This window comes from Chiloscyllium punctatum, chromosome 32 (genome assembly GCF_047496795.1).
Source record: "Chiloscyllium punctatum isolate Juve2018m chromosome 32, sChiPun1.3, whole genome shotgun sequence".
In the NCBI taxonomy this organism is placed as follows: Eukaryota; Metazoa; Chordata; class Chondrichthyes; order Orectolobiformes; family Hemiscylliidae; genus Chiloscyllium; species Chiloscyllium punctatum.
In genome coordinates this window covers 70,517,531-70,531,846 of record NC_092770.1, presented here as the reverse complement: position 1 = coordinate 70,531,846, position 14,316 = coordinate 70,517,531, and positions in this window count along the sequence as shown.

The window sequence follows — 14,316 nt, the reverse complement described above, 5'->3', positions numbered from 1 at the left end:
TCCGGTTGGTGACTTTAATTGCCTTTTAGATGCAGGTGGATGATTGAGAAAGGCCAACAGTAGACGAGACGGCATGTCCAGAATCCTTATGGAACTGGTAAAATATGTCCAGCTGCACAACATCATCAACACTCCTACAGATGGAGCTCGGTCATGGCCAGATGGCTCTGACTGCTGTTAGATCGATTTGCTGTTTGTATCACTAGCATTCTTGGTCTGAGTTGGTATTCTTCTTTGACCAATATCTTCTGCTGGTTAGCTGTCACCGACAAGAGAACCAAAGGGGTAGCAGGAGAACATGGATGAAGAGGCCGGAATAGGATTTAAGCGTAAACTACAGTCATAGAGTCATAGAGATGTACAGCATGAAAACAGACCCTTCGGTCCAACTCATCCATGCCGACTAGATATCCCAACCCAATCTAGTCCCATCTGCCAGCACCCGGCCCATATCCCTCCAAACCCTTCCTATTCATATACCCATTCAGATGCCTCTTCAATGTTGCAATTGTATTACCCTCCACCACTTCCTCTGGCAGCTCAATCCATACACGTACCACCCTCTGCATGAAAAAGTTGCCCCTTAGGTCACTTTTATATCTTTCCCCTCTCACACTAAACCTATGCCCTCTAGTTCTGGACTCCCCAACCCCAGGGAAAAGACTTTGCCTATTTATCCTATCCATGCCCCTCATGATTTTATAAACCTCTATGAGGTCACCCCTCAGCCTCTGAGGCTCCAGGGAAAACAGCCCCAGCCTGTTCAGCCTCTCCCTATAGCTCAAATCCTCCAACCCTGGCAACAACCTTGTAAATGTTTTCTGAACCCTTTCAAGTTTCACAACATCTTTCCGATAGGAAGGAGACCAGAATTGCACGCAATATTCCAACAGTGGCCTATCCAATGTCCTGTACAGCCGCAACATGACCTCCCAACTCTTGTACTCAATACTCTGGCCAATAAAGGAAAGCATACCAAATATTATCTTCACTATCCTATCTACCTGTGACTCCACTTTCAAGGAGCTATGAACCTGCACTCCAAGGTCTCTTTGTTCAGCAACGCTCCCTAGGACCTTACCATTAAGTGTATAAGTGCTGCTAAGATTTGCTTTCCCAAAATGCACCACCTCACATTTACCTGAATTAAATTCTATCTGCCACTTCTTAGCCCATTGCCCCATCTGATCAAGATCCTGTTGTAATCTGAGGTAACCTTCATCGCTGTCCACTACACCTCCAATTTTGGTGTCATCTGCAAATTTACTGACTACTCCTCTTATGCTCACAACCAAATCATTTATATAAATGATGCAAAGTAGTGGACCCAGCACCGATCCTTGTGGTACTCCACTGGTCACAGGCCTCTAGTCTGAAAAACAACCCTCCACCACCACCCTCTGTCTTCTTCCTTTTAACCAGTTCTTTATCCAAATGGTTAGTTCTCCCCATATTCCATGAGATCTAACTTTGCTAACCAGTCTCCCATGAATGCCTTACTGAAGTCCATATAGATCACATCTACAGCTCTGCCCTCATCAATCCTCTTTGTTACTTCTTCAAAAAACTTAATCAGGTGGATTCTGGGTAATCCAAGATGGAGAATGGGAAAAATGTCTGGCTGCAACAGTTGCTCCTTTTTTGAGGTATTTTAGGTGCTGGAGGTGATTTCCTCAAATTCCAGGAGCAGCAATTACTGTTTTATATACTGTTGCATTGTTTTGGAACTTCATAGAAAAAAAGCTAACCAGAAATATAGAAACAAATTGTCAGAGTTTTGCAGGTATATAAATAGGAGGAAAATGACTAAAGCAAAGGTTGATTTCTTAGACATAACGATAGGAGAAATTATCATGAGGAATGAGGAAACAAGGGAATGAGTCCAGAAACATGGAACAAATATTTACGTCAATCTTCAAAATAGATGACATAACTTGCATACCAGAAATACAGGGCAACCAAAGGATTAATAAGAGTGTGAGACTTGCAATTAATATCAGAAAAGTTATTAGAGAAATATTGGAAATAAAAACCCAAAAAAAGTCTACATCTTTATGGCTCACATTCTTTAATCCTAAACAGGTAGTTGCATAAATATTTTCAAAATTCTGAATTCTAGAACATTCCCAGTGGATTGGTAGCATGTGAATGTAACACTGACATTCAAGAAAGGAGGGAAAAAGTGGGGAATTAAAGGCCAGTTAGCCTGACATCAGTAATCAGGAAAATTCTGGGAATCTATTATTAAGTAAGTCCCAACAATGCACTTTAAAAAAATCTTCATACGATCAGATAGACAATATAACTTTCTCCCCTTAACAAGGTAGTCCTAGAGCATCAGATACAGGCATCTGAATAGAAATCATCTCAACTCTGATTAAAATGAATCTCTTAGAAGAATGATTGGAGCAATTTGGTGATGATGAGAACTCCTCAGATCCTGGTGTTTTGGCATCATCTGTTAGTTTCCGCTTGACCTCTAACGCACAATTTACCTCCAAAAATGCATCTCTAATTGTAGAAAGTTGTACTGTTGAACAGATAGATAGTGCTCCCTTTGCACATTCTGAATTCATTTCACTGAAGTACATGGCTTCCTCATGTGTGTAACTATTTAATTAAGTAATTTCTCTTTCTTCATTTGATGCTTTGATTTGACTGCCATTCTCAGTGTGATGTGATAGCTGGGAGGTTATGAGGTGCAGGCACTGTATCTTCTACATTACTGCTTGAAGCAAATATCCACATATAAAGTGTGACCACAGATGTTTGGTAAGTAGAGCTTTAAGGGAATTCAATTTGTGACAGACAGGATCATTTTAAATTGTTTGCACTAAACAAGTGAGTGAAATGACTGATGCCCTCTGAATTACATCTCTTTCAATCTTACTCCATTCCAAGAAACACTGACTTATTCTAAGTCTTTCCTTTCCATCCATCAACTAATGATTGAACTATTTTTTCTCTTTTTCTTAACCTAATAAACCCATGAAGCTATGTTTTTTTAAACAAGCTTTTTATCTGAAGATCTGAACATACTGCAGCTATTTATTTATCTGATAATGCACTTATTCAAATACATAGCATGCCCATAATACATCTATTTTGATATCAATCAAATCGAACAAAGAACTGCAGATGCTGGAAATCTGAAACAAAGAGAAAAATTGCTGGAGAAACTCAACAGAGCTGGAAGTATCTGTGGAGAGAAAGCAAAGTTAACATTTCAGATCCAGTGAGCTTTTTGCTTTCTCTCACAGATATTTACCTGTCCTCAACTTCTTTCTAAATGATTACAAGTTGTACCGAGAACTATAAATGATAAAAGTTTGTTCACTATTGTTGTTAGATTTACTGTGAGTGCATCAACATATCCTTTTTCTAAAAAAAATTATATGTCTCCACAATTTAAGGAGGATTGAAGAATTGTGTGCAGAACCTCTGCCATCTTCTCTCTGACCTCTTTCAACAGTCTTAACAGGTATGTTATCTAGCGTGAGTTTTGTTAATCTTTAAGAGCAAATTCTTTTTCCATAGTTATCTTGAACATTCACATCATCCTAATTTCCACCTATGTGCCCTCTTTGAAGATAATTTTATTAAAACCAATAAAAAAAATTAATCTAATGACTATGTTATATCTTTGTCTTTCACAATTAGCATACCACCATTACTCCCGAGCTGTTCCAATTCAATTCCAGTAGACTTTTACATTTTATAAGCTTACTAAATGTTCAACTAATTCTTTTCTGCGTGATTAGCTTTTCCGCATCTCTTTGAACCTTCCAAGCTTCCTTTTCACATCCCCAGTGCAATTTCTGTATTTCACATGATTATTTTGAGCATTGTTCTCCTGGTTTGATCTTATGCTTCTTTTTAAGTTTCAGTTTTACTTTATCTACAAAACCCAATTCTTTGATACATCCTTTTCATCTTAAAGGAACAAATGTATTTGGTATTCTGCTCGAGTATACTTGACCTGATTGTAAACTATTTGGCCCATTCTATTTGTGTTTGAACACATCTATCTCAATTTGCTGTTTCCAGTCCTGCATGTGTATCTTTCACTGTACAACCTTTTTCACTTCTACATTAAATATAACATTGCCATCATTCATGTCTCAAAATTATTCTCCTCCTCTCATGTTTGTTATTTCATTTCTCTTCTCAGAATTAATACAAGCAATTTTTTTTTTGCTTTATTAAACACTATAAAGGTTAGTTCCATCTTGGAAGGAATCCATCACATGCAGTACAACCACATTATTTATTTGGAACCATTAATGATGTAAAACAGCTCAAGGCACTTTATAGGAGGCTACCAAACCATATATTGGGAGAGATGATTAAAACCTGGGCCAAAAGAGTAGGTTTCATGGTGTGTCTTAAAAGATAAAAATAGATGGAGAGTTTACAGCATTCCAAAGCTTAAGATTTACACAGCTGAAGGCCTGATCACAAAGGGTGGAGTGATTAAAATGACTACATTTACTGCAGCTGCAATTGCATAGGCACGTTTAATATTACCACGATGCAGAATTCTACTTAAACTCCTCTGATGCGTAAAACTAGAGCAGAATCTATAGCAGCCCAAAGTATGTGAACTATGGCAAGATTTGTAGTAGAATTGTGTGTGGTCCAGCAAATCCAATCTCAATATTGGGAGGAACTTTCTTCATTTTTCAACTAAGTTCCTGGCATTGAGGTGTGTTACTTGCTAGGGAGCAGCAAGTTGCCAATTGAGAGGAATTATTAGATGTTAATGACCTTATTAATGGCACATTTCACCCCTTTCCCACACAGATTCCTATCCTATCATTCGTCTTGAGAAAAGTAGATGTTGAGAATTCTTGACATGGAAGTCAGAGCGGGTACCTGGCAACATTAGTTCCCAACTTGCTGCAACGGAGCCTCCATATCAGTACACAACAGTATCTCAGGGCACAACCCCTCATCCATAGACATTGGCATCCTATAATTTCCAACCCCTCATGGCAGCTGTCCAATGCACTTGCAGGGTGCTTAGGAAGATCGGAGCTGCATCTCAGGGTGCATCAGTAACAAATATTGAAAGGTTGCTGCAAAGCCAGGCAGTGACAGGCATCCAGCACATCTCGGCTGCATCTCTGGTCTGCTCACTTGCTGGCTTAGCGCTCACTTGCTTTGTGTCAACTTGGGTAATCCCGGCATCGCTGCTTTACCCCGCTTTGCCAGACAGTCACACAAGCTTGCCTTGTTGGTCACTGTGCTCTGTCAATGGGCTGGATATCATGCCATGCAGCAGTGAGCTATATCAAGCTCACACCTGCACCATGTGCCAACAGTCCATGGAGGCGCCTGTCTGTCAGGGGCTCCAAATACAGTAAGGTGAGGACAGTCTCTCATTCCAGTGCAGGGGATTTTCCACAGTCAGGCATTCTCCAGTCAGTGTGTTCCCGGTGAATGAGTCCACATCTGTCCAGTCTCGGGAGGTGGGTCACAGTCAGTAGTGGGGCTCCATAATGTCCAGTCTGAGATATAGGATGAAGGTGGTATGGGCATCAGACAAGGATTGGGATCTTCTGGTGCCGGGCTAATGTTTAAGGTGCACAGGTTGGGGGAGTGGCTGGTGGGGAATGGGCCCCAGTTGTTCAGTTGGCTCTGTCCAGAGAGAGTAAGGAGAGAGGGCCCAGTACCATTGGAAGGAAAGTCAGGAACTTATCCATTGAGGTTGGTGGTTGCACATTGGGGAGAAGGGACAAAAAAGTCTCAGATGCTGGAATCCAAAGTTCGACAGGCAGGAGGCTGGAAGAATACAGCAAGCCAGGCAGTTTGGAGACTGCCTCCCCATTCTTCCGCTTTTGCCACATCTGCTCAGACGAGGACACATTCCACTCATGAGTGTCCCAGATGTCCACCTATTTCAAACAATATGGTTTTCTCCCTCTGTCATCCAGACAGCTCTCCACCACACCACCTCCATTTACCGATCTACTGTTCTAAACTCCCCTCCCGACACAATAAAGACAGAGTCCCCCTTGTTCTCACCTACTACCCAACCAGTCTCCGCATCCAATGCATTATCCTTAAACACTTCTGCCAACTCCAGCTAGAACATCTTCCCGTCCCCACCACTTTCTACCTTCCACAAGGACCATTCCCTTTGACAGTACTTGGTTTGTACCACTCTTCCCGCCAATTCCCCCAAACCCCCCGGTGCCTTCCCCTGCAACTGGAAAAAAAGAAAACCTGTCGGTACATCACACTCCTAACCTCCATCCAGGGGCCCAGACAGTCCTTCCACATGAGACAGAGGTTCTCTTCCTACCTCGTTTACTGTATCCGGTGCTCCCGATGTGGTCTTCTCTACATCAGGAGACCGAACGTAAACTTAGGGAACAGTTCACCGAGCATCGCAGCCAGGCCCAAAGGGACTGACCAGTCCTCCCAGTTACTGCCCATTTCAATTCCCCTTCCCACTCCCTTTCTGACATGGCCATTCTTGGCCTCCTCCATTGCCAAAACAAACCAAACTGCAAATTGGAGGAACAACACCTCATCTTCCGCCTGGGCAGCCAATTTCAAATAACCGCCTTTCCCATCTTCTGACTCCCTTCCCTGCTCCCCCTCTTCCACTTCTCCCTTCCACCAAATGGATTCATTCATTGACCAATCAGGTCGTACCCTCTACCAGTCTTCAACTCTCCCCAGATCACCACCCTGCCCCTGCCACCCCCTTTATCTGCAGCTCCCAACTTACACCCACCCCAGTCCAGGAGAAGGGTTACACTTGAAATGCTGACTTTGTCACCTCCTGATGCTGCTTGGTTTGCTGTGTTCTTCAGGCCTCCTGCCTGTCTACATTGGGGAGAAGGAGCAATTATAATTGTGAAGGGTGGCAACTACATTTGTAAGGGGGAGATAACGTAAAAATGATTGAAAAAAGTCATGTGGTAGGTGCATTCATTCAAGCACCCTGGCTTCAAGGGGGACAGTGGTATGATCACAACTGATAGAATCACCTCATATGCCAGAGGCTGGGGGAGAAAGTGGGCAGGGCCAGTTTATATAGACAGGTAGGTAGGGATCTAGGCAGTTGTGAAGCCGTCAGGATTCACAGGAAGGGCCATCAGGAAGGGAAACTGGATGAATCTGGTATCTGGCACCTCACCGCTATTTAAAGGCAGAGGCTGGAAAACCATGTCTGAAGACTGCTCATTGTCACTATCCATCGTGCTGTAAATCAAATGTCCACAGCGAGGAAGAAAATAATTGTGACCACACTCAGAGTGGGGCAAGTGGATCCATATACTGTACAGGACACTTGGAGATCCCTTATCCCTGTTCCTTAATCCTAATACATTGGTTCCCTGTGTACTGCATGCCTCCCTGTCCTAAACATTGTTCACCATTACATTCACACCATTACTTATTACACATGAGGCCAGGGAGAGAATATGGAAATTTGACTCAGAGTGACAATAGCGCCAACAGAATCATTGCCCGGTATACACCTTGTTCATTGTGCTCCTAATGCTACAGCAGCCTCCCAGCAAAGACTTTCACCTCTGATACGTCCTGTGTGGGAGGAAGTGAGGACTGCAGATGCTGGAGATCAGAATCGACAAGTGTGGCGCTGGAAAGGCACAACTGGTCAGGCAGCATCCAAGGAGCAGGAGAGTCAACATTTCAGGCAAAAGCCCTTCATCAGGAATGTTTTCATCACCCTGATATAGTTACGTTCAGGGCTACTCAGAGACTCGAGCATGCAAATGGATTGCAAAACCGTTGACCTTTATACAAGTATGGAATATGCAGAACTATGTCATCTGTGCCACCAAAAGATTTTTTAAAAATGTCTCAGTATTATCCCAGTTTCTACAGTTGAGGTGGAGGGAGCCTGCTTACTAGTGCAGCCCTTTGGTCCCAGAGGTTTGTTCAGAAGACCCCAGGGACACTTGTATGTGGACCAGCCCTGAAAGACCAAGGGTCTTATTGTCACAAGCAATTGGACCCTCATCACCATGAACGCCTATGAGTTTGAGCAGGGCAGGGAGGCTGAGGGTGGAGGTGGAGGGACTGGCCTCTCCTGGAGTGTTCTGAATGGAGATTTCCGAGGGGCCTGCGTGCAGTTGTGCCTCTACCTGGAGGTCCTTTGGTATCTCCTTGTCTCCCTGTGAGGATGGGGCACCTGCAGTGCTTGCTATCCCCCTGCCCCTGTCGCCATGTTTTTGGTCCTGAGGACGAATAGCAACAATGACGGAGTGTGGATGTGAGTGCCTCTCCAGCAGACCCTGAGGGAACTGGGACCTGGCTGGCATGGCACTGCCAACCTGTCCATGGAGACAGTCAGACGGTCACCAGCTTGGGGCAGATGGGTTCCCAAGGCACTGCTGCACTCCTGCAGCATCTGGGTAATGAGGGCCATTGCCTCCCACGTTGTCGTCTGCTGCTCCTGTTCCTCCCAATGAATGTGGATGGAGTCCCTGATTGCTGACCCCAAAGGCCCTCTCCTGCCTGGGGCTGAGCTGGTACCTGGTGCCCAGGAGCTCTCCAAGAGCCAGGGGCCTGTGGTGATTCTCCCTCATCCAGCAGTGGAGCGATCCCAGTGAGACTCTCACCAGCTTGTGCTCCCACACTTTCTAAACCTGAGGTTCCTGGCAGCATGTCAGTCTCTGGGCTGTGTTAGGGTGAAGGATGCTTCCTCTGAGGCCTCAGAACCCTTTTTATCAGAGATTGAGAAGGTGTCTTCTGTCAGAGCTGGCCCTTTCTCCACAGGAACTGTACCCATTCTGCTGGGAGAGACAGAAGGCTACTGCAGCAATGGTTAGAAGTGGGGTGCAATGAAGGGCACTGACAGCAGGGTTCACATACGAGGTGTAATGGAATAAAGAGTAGGTCTTACACAGGGACTTCCTGAAAACCTTCCTTCGATAGATGGGGCAGCTTCAGCATGCCAGTGTTTGTCCAGACACGCAGGGACCTTTCAAAGTTGGTCTGGCTCAAGGGATTCCAATCATCTGGTGGATTTCTGGTGAGTGGAGCATTGTTCAGGGAATGGTCCACGGTAGGATAGGGCTCAGTCAAATGAGAAGGACACCACAGAGTTGTTAAGATACAGTGAGAAATCTCGCTTGAGTTCGTGGCAATAATCGTTCCTGAAACTTGATGAAACTCAATAATTCGTCCTGTCATTTAGCCAACAAAAAGTAAGATTTAGTCCCTGGCTTTCCTGTTCACTCCAAGGAGTGGGATGCACTGATTCAGATGTAAGAGAGTATGTGATAGTGTGTGACAGTGTGTGACAGTGTGTGAGTGTGACTGTGTGTGTGTGTGAGAGAGAGAGAGAGACTGTGTGTGTGGCATGTGAGAGACAGTGTGAGAGTGTGACAGTGTGTGAGTGTGTGATAGTGTGTGTGTGTGACAGTGAGTGTGTGTGACAGTGTGTGTGGCAGTGTGTGAGTCTGTGTGACAGTATGTGAATGTGACAGTATGTGAGTCTGTGTGACAGTGTGTGAATGTGTGTGCCAGTGTGTGAGTGTGTGCCAGTGTGAGTGTGACAGTGTGTGTTTGACCGTGTGTGTGTATGTATGTGTGTGAGACAGTGTGTGTGTAACAGTATGTGAGCATGTGACAGTGTGTGAGTATGTGACAGTGTGTGAGTCTGTATGACAGTGTGTAAGTATGTGACTTTGTGTGTATGTGACAGTGTGTGTGTGTAACAGTGTGTGTGAGTGTATATGACAGTGTGAGTGTGTGACAGAGTGAGTTTGCGACAGTGTGGGAGTGTATGTGATAATATATGTGTGAAGGTGTGTCAGTGTGTGAGTGTGTGACAGTGTGTGAGTGTGTGTGACAGTGTATGTAACAGTATGTGAGCATGTGACAGTGTGTGAGTCTGTGTGACAGTGTTTGAGCCTGTGTAACAGTGTGTGAGTGTGTGAGTGTGTGACTGTGTGTATGTGACAGTGTGTGTGTGTGTAACAGTGTGTGAGTGTGTGTAACAGTGTGTATGTGAGTGTATGTGACAGTGAGTGTGACAGAGTGAGTTTGTGACAGTGTGCGAGTGTATGTGAGAATGTGCGTGTGAAAGAGTGTTAGTGTGTGTGACAGTGTGTGTGTGCGACAGTGAGTGAGTTGTGTGACAGTGTGTGTGACAGTATGTGAGCGTGTGGCATCGTGTGAGAGTGTGTGACAGTGTGTGAGTCTCTGTGACAGTGTATGTGTGTGTGTAACAGTGTGTGTGTGTGTGAGTGTATGTGACAATATGAGTGTGTGACAGTGAGTTTGTGAGTGTGCGAGTGTGTGTGACAATGTGTGTGAAAGTGTGTTAATGTGTGTGACTGTGTGTGTGCATCAGTGTGTGAATTCTGTGACAGTGTGTGTGACAGTATGTGAGCGTGTGACATCGTGTGAGTATATGCGACAATGTGTGAGTCTGTGTGACTGTGTGTGTGAGACAATATGTGAGCATGTGACAGTGTGTGAGTGCATGTGACAGTGTGTGAGTCGGCGTGACAGCTTGTGAGTGTGTCTGTGTGTGTGACCGTGTGTGACAGTGTGTGTTTGTGACAGTGTGTGAGTCTGTGCAACAGTGTGTGTGTGACAGTGTGTGAGTCTGTGTGACAGTGTGTGTGGAACAGTGTGACAGCGTGTGTGTGACAGTGTGTATGTGTGACAGTGAGTGAGTGACAGTGTGTTAATATGCGTGTGTGTGACAGGGTGTGTGTGTGTGAGAGACAGTGTGTGTATGTGTGAGACAGTGTGTGTGACAGTGTGTGTGTGAAAATGTGTGTGTGTGTGTGTGAAGTATGTGTGTCAGTGAGTGTGTGACAGTGTGCGAGTCTGTGTGACAGTGTGTGAGTGTGTGACAGTCTGTGTGTATCTGACAGTGTGTGTTTTCCAAGCTGCTTGCAACATTCGATATAATTTGCTCACCTTGGATTAGTGGTGCTGGAAGAGCACAGCAGTTCAGGCAGCATCCAACGAGCAGCGAAATTGACGTTTTGGGCAAAAGCCCTTCATCAGGAATATTTGCTCACTTCCCTACCATCTTAAGAGGCTATTAATAAAGTTTGTTAGCACTAATAGCAGAAAATAAATGTAAAACGTTAATGAAAAAGAGAAAAGACACTAACAACAATGATAAAAATTATAAAAAAGAAAAAGAGGGCAGCACAACGGCTCAATGGTTAACATTGTTGCCTCACAGCGCCAGGGACCTGCGTTCGATTGCACCCATGGTGAACTGCTTGTGTGGAGTGTGCACATGCTCCCTACGTCTGTGAGGATTTCTTCTGGGTGTTCAGGTGTCCTCGCATAGTCCAAAAATGTACAGTGGATGGGACATGTTAAATTGCCCATAGTGGCCTGGGAGGTGCAGGCAAGCTGGATGGGAAAGGCAGGGTAGGGGGATGGGTCTGGGTGGGATGCTGTTCGGAAGGTCAGTGTGGACTCGATGGGCCGAAGGCTGTAGGCATTCTGTGATTCCAGTACCAGTTCTACATGTCAGCTTTGTCCTTCTGTATGAAATCACTGTGCCTTTGAAATTGAAATAACCGTTCTTCAAAGGTGTGTTATTTAGTTATTATGTCATTGAGTCAAATGTAGCTCATTATGATGCTGCCCATCTTGTTGACCTTCTTGTTGCCTCACTCCAAAACACTGGACCATTGCTGCCTCACCCTCAGCCTCAGTCACTGGCCTGCTCACTGAGTAAACTTGTCAGTTGGACACGAGGTAATGTGCAGAGGGGGGGCCAAGAACAGCAAAGGGGCAAAGTGACAGAAATAACAGGCACTCACCAATGCTGACAGTAATGATGTCAACAGCACAAACTTCCTTTTCCAGGTTTTTGGAAGGTGATACAGTGGACTCAAACTTGGGACATAAAAATCACAAGGATTGGAGGAATGCAGAGATCTCAGAGCTGGAGAGACTCCAGAGGTAAGGAAAGGGGTCACAAAGGGATTTGAAAATAAAGATGAAAAGTTTAAAACTAAGGCATTGTTGGATGAGAATCATTGTCGATCAATGAGCAAAGACCTTTGGAGAACTGGTTGAATTGAATTAAGGGAAGTGTAGCAGAGGTTTGAATGAGCAGATGTTTACAGAGGTAGCAGGATCGGGAGTCAAGTCTGAAATAATGACACTGTTTGAGCAGCATTTGAACAGCAGCAGGGATGAAGATGAGAAATATTATGCAGATTGAAATAGGCCATCTTAGTGATGGAGAATACATGGTTTCAGAATCTCATTAAAGAAAGAATTTGCAAATTTCACATTCTCAGAGTTTTCCAAAGTGCTTCACGGTTAATTAAGTATTTTTCGGAACAGATAGTCACTGCTGGAATGTAGTAAAAGTGGCAGATGATTTACAGATGAAAGGGACTCACAGACAGCAATGAGATAATGACCAGATCAACTGTTTTCTATTTATGAGGTTGGTTGAGGGACAATATTGGCCAGAACACTGAGGAGAATTCTTCTTCAAAATTAAAACTAGAAACCCTTTATGTTCCCATAACAGGTCACAAAACGTTTTGCATATATTTGATGCCACACCATGAGTTTGAATTCAAGACAGACTGGTTCAGAACCTTCCACATTTTTCAAAGTTTCACCTGCACATCCACCAATGTCATTTATTGTATCCGTTGCTCCCGATGTGGTCACCTCTACACTGGGGAGACAGGATGCCTACTTGAAGAGCACTTCAGAGATCATCTCCGGGATACCCGCACCAATCAACCCCACCACCCCGTGGCTGAATATTTCAACTCCCCCTCCCACTCTGCCAAGGGCATGCAGGTCCTGGGCCTCCTCCATCATTACTCCCTTACCACCCAATGCCTGGAGGAAGAACGCCTCAATTTCAACCGCAGGCCATCAATGTGGACTTCACCAGTTTCCTCATTTCCCCTCCCTCCACCATACCCCAGTTCCAACCTTCCAGCTCAGCACTATCCTCATGACCTGTCCCACCTGTTAATCTTCCTTCCCACCTATCCACTCTACCCTCCTCTCCGATCTATCACATTCACCCCGACCTCCATCCACCTATCGCACTCTCAGCTATCTTTCCCCCATCCCCAAACCCTTCCATTTATCTCTCCACCCCGGGGGCTCCCAATCTCATTCCTGATGAAGAGCTTTTGCCCAAAACATTGATTTTCCTGCTCCTTGGATGCTGCCTTTCCTGCTGTGCTTTTCCAACACTACTCTAATGTTGGTTGAGAACCAAGTAAAGCCAAGAACTATCTTTAGGATTAGATATTAAATTAACGTTATTTACTACTGAATATACCAGGTTCTTACTGATTGCTGCATTAGATGCAGACAAAGCTTCCTCCATCTCTTGTGTCTTGTGGTCTAGGTTATTGCAGTATAGTTGGGTTCTTCCTAAGTATGCAGTGATGTTCTCACTGTGCCCAAACTCTATTTATGCTCAGTTCCATGCCATCATCACAAGTTTATTCCAGGGTCCTGAAACACTCACACAAGGTAGAGCTTTAATTTACTATCTCATCCAAAAAATATAACTGCAATCATGCAGTTTTTTTTTTGTCAGAGCACCATAGGGTACTTTATTTTACTAATGTCTGACTTAGAGCCAAGAGAATTAATACATTAATCATTTTTTGGATAACTAACCATCACATATTGTTCTCTTTATTCTTAAAACTCTTACTGAACTATAATTCTCTACTATACTTTTATAATTCACACTGAAAGTTGTACCTCCTTTTTAACACTACCCAGGTATATTTTGTATTAATGCAAAAGTGAGGATATCCACTGGATACGGATTGACTAATGGATAGCACATTTTTCTGAAAAGGCTTATATGAAGGAAGCTTAAATTTTCTGCTCTGTCCAAATCTAAAGCATTGGGTGGCTTTTTATAGGTGGCTGGATTGCCTGCTCTATCCAAGTGAAACGTCACTCAAAACCTTGGCAACATGACACCTGGCTAGGGCTGGACTGAATTAGTGCAGAGTGGATCTTCTGCACAATACTTTGCCACATTTCTCACCATGCTCCACATCAATTAAAGACATGGGAAATTTCCAACCAGAGTTAGTATTACACCTCAATGATGCCAGACTATCAACCTCAAATTTTATTTCAGTCTGCAGATGCCACTTGACCTGCTAAGTATTACCAGGATTTTGATCTTTATCTCTGATTTCCAGTGCTTGCAGTATTTTAGACTGTAAGACCATAAAGACATAGGAGCAGAAATTAGGCCATTTGGCCCATCGAGTCTCTTCTACCATTCCATCATGGCTGATATGTTTTTCAACCCCATTTTCCCGCTTTCTCCCCTTGGGAAGA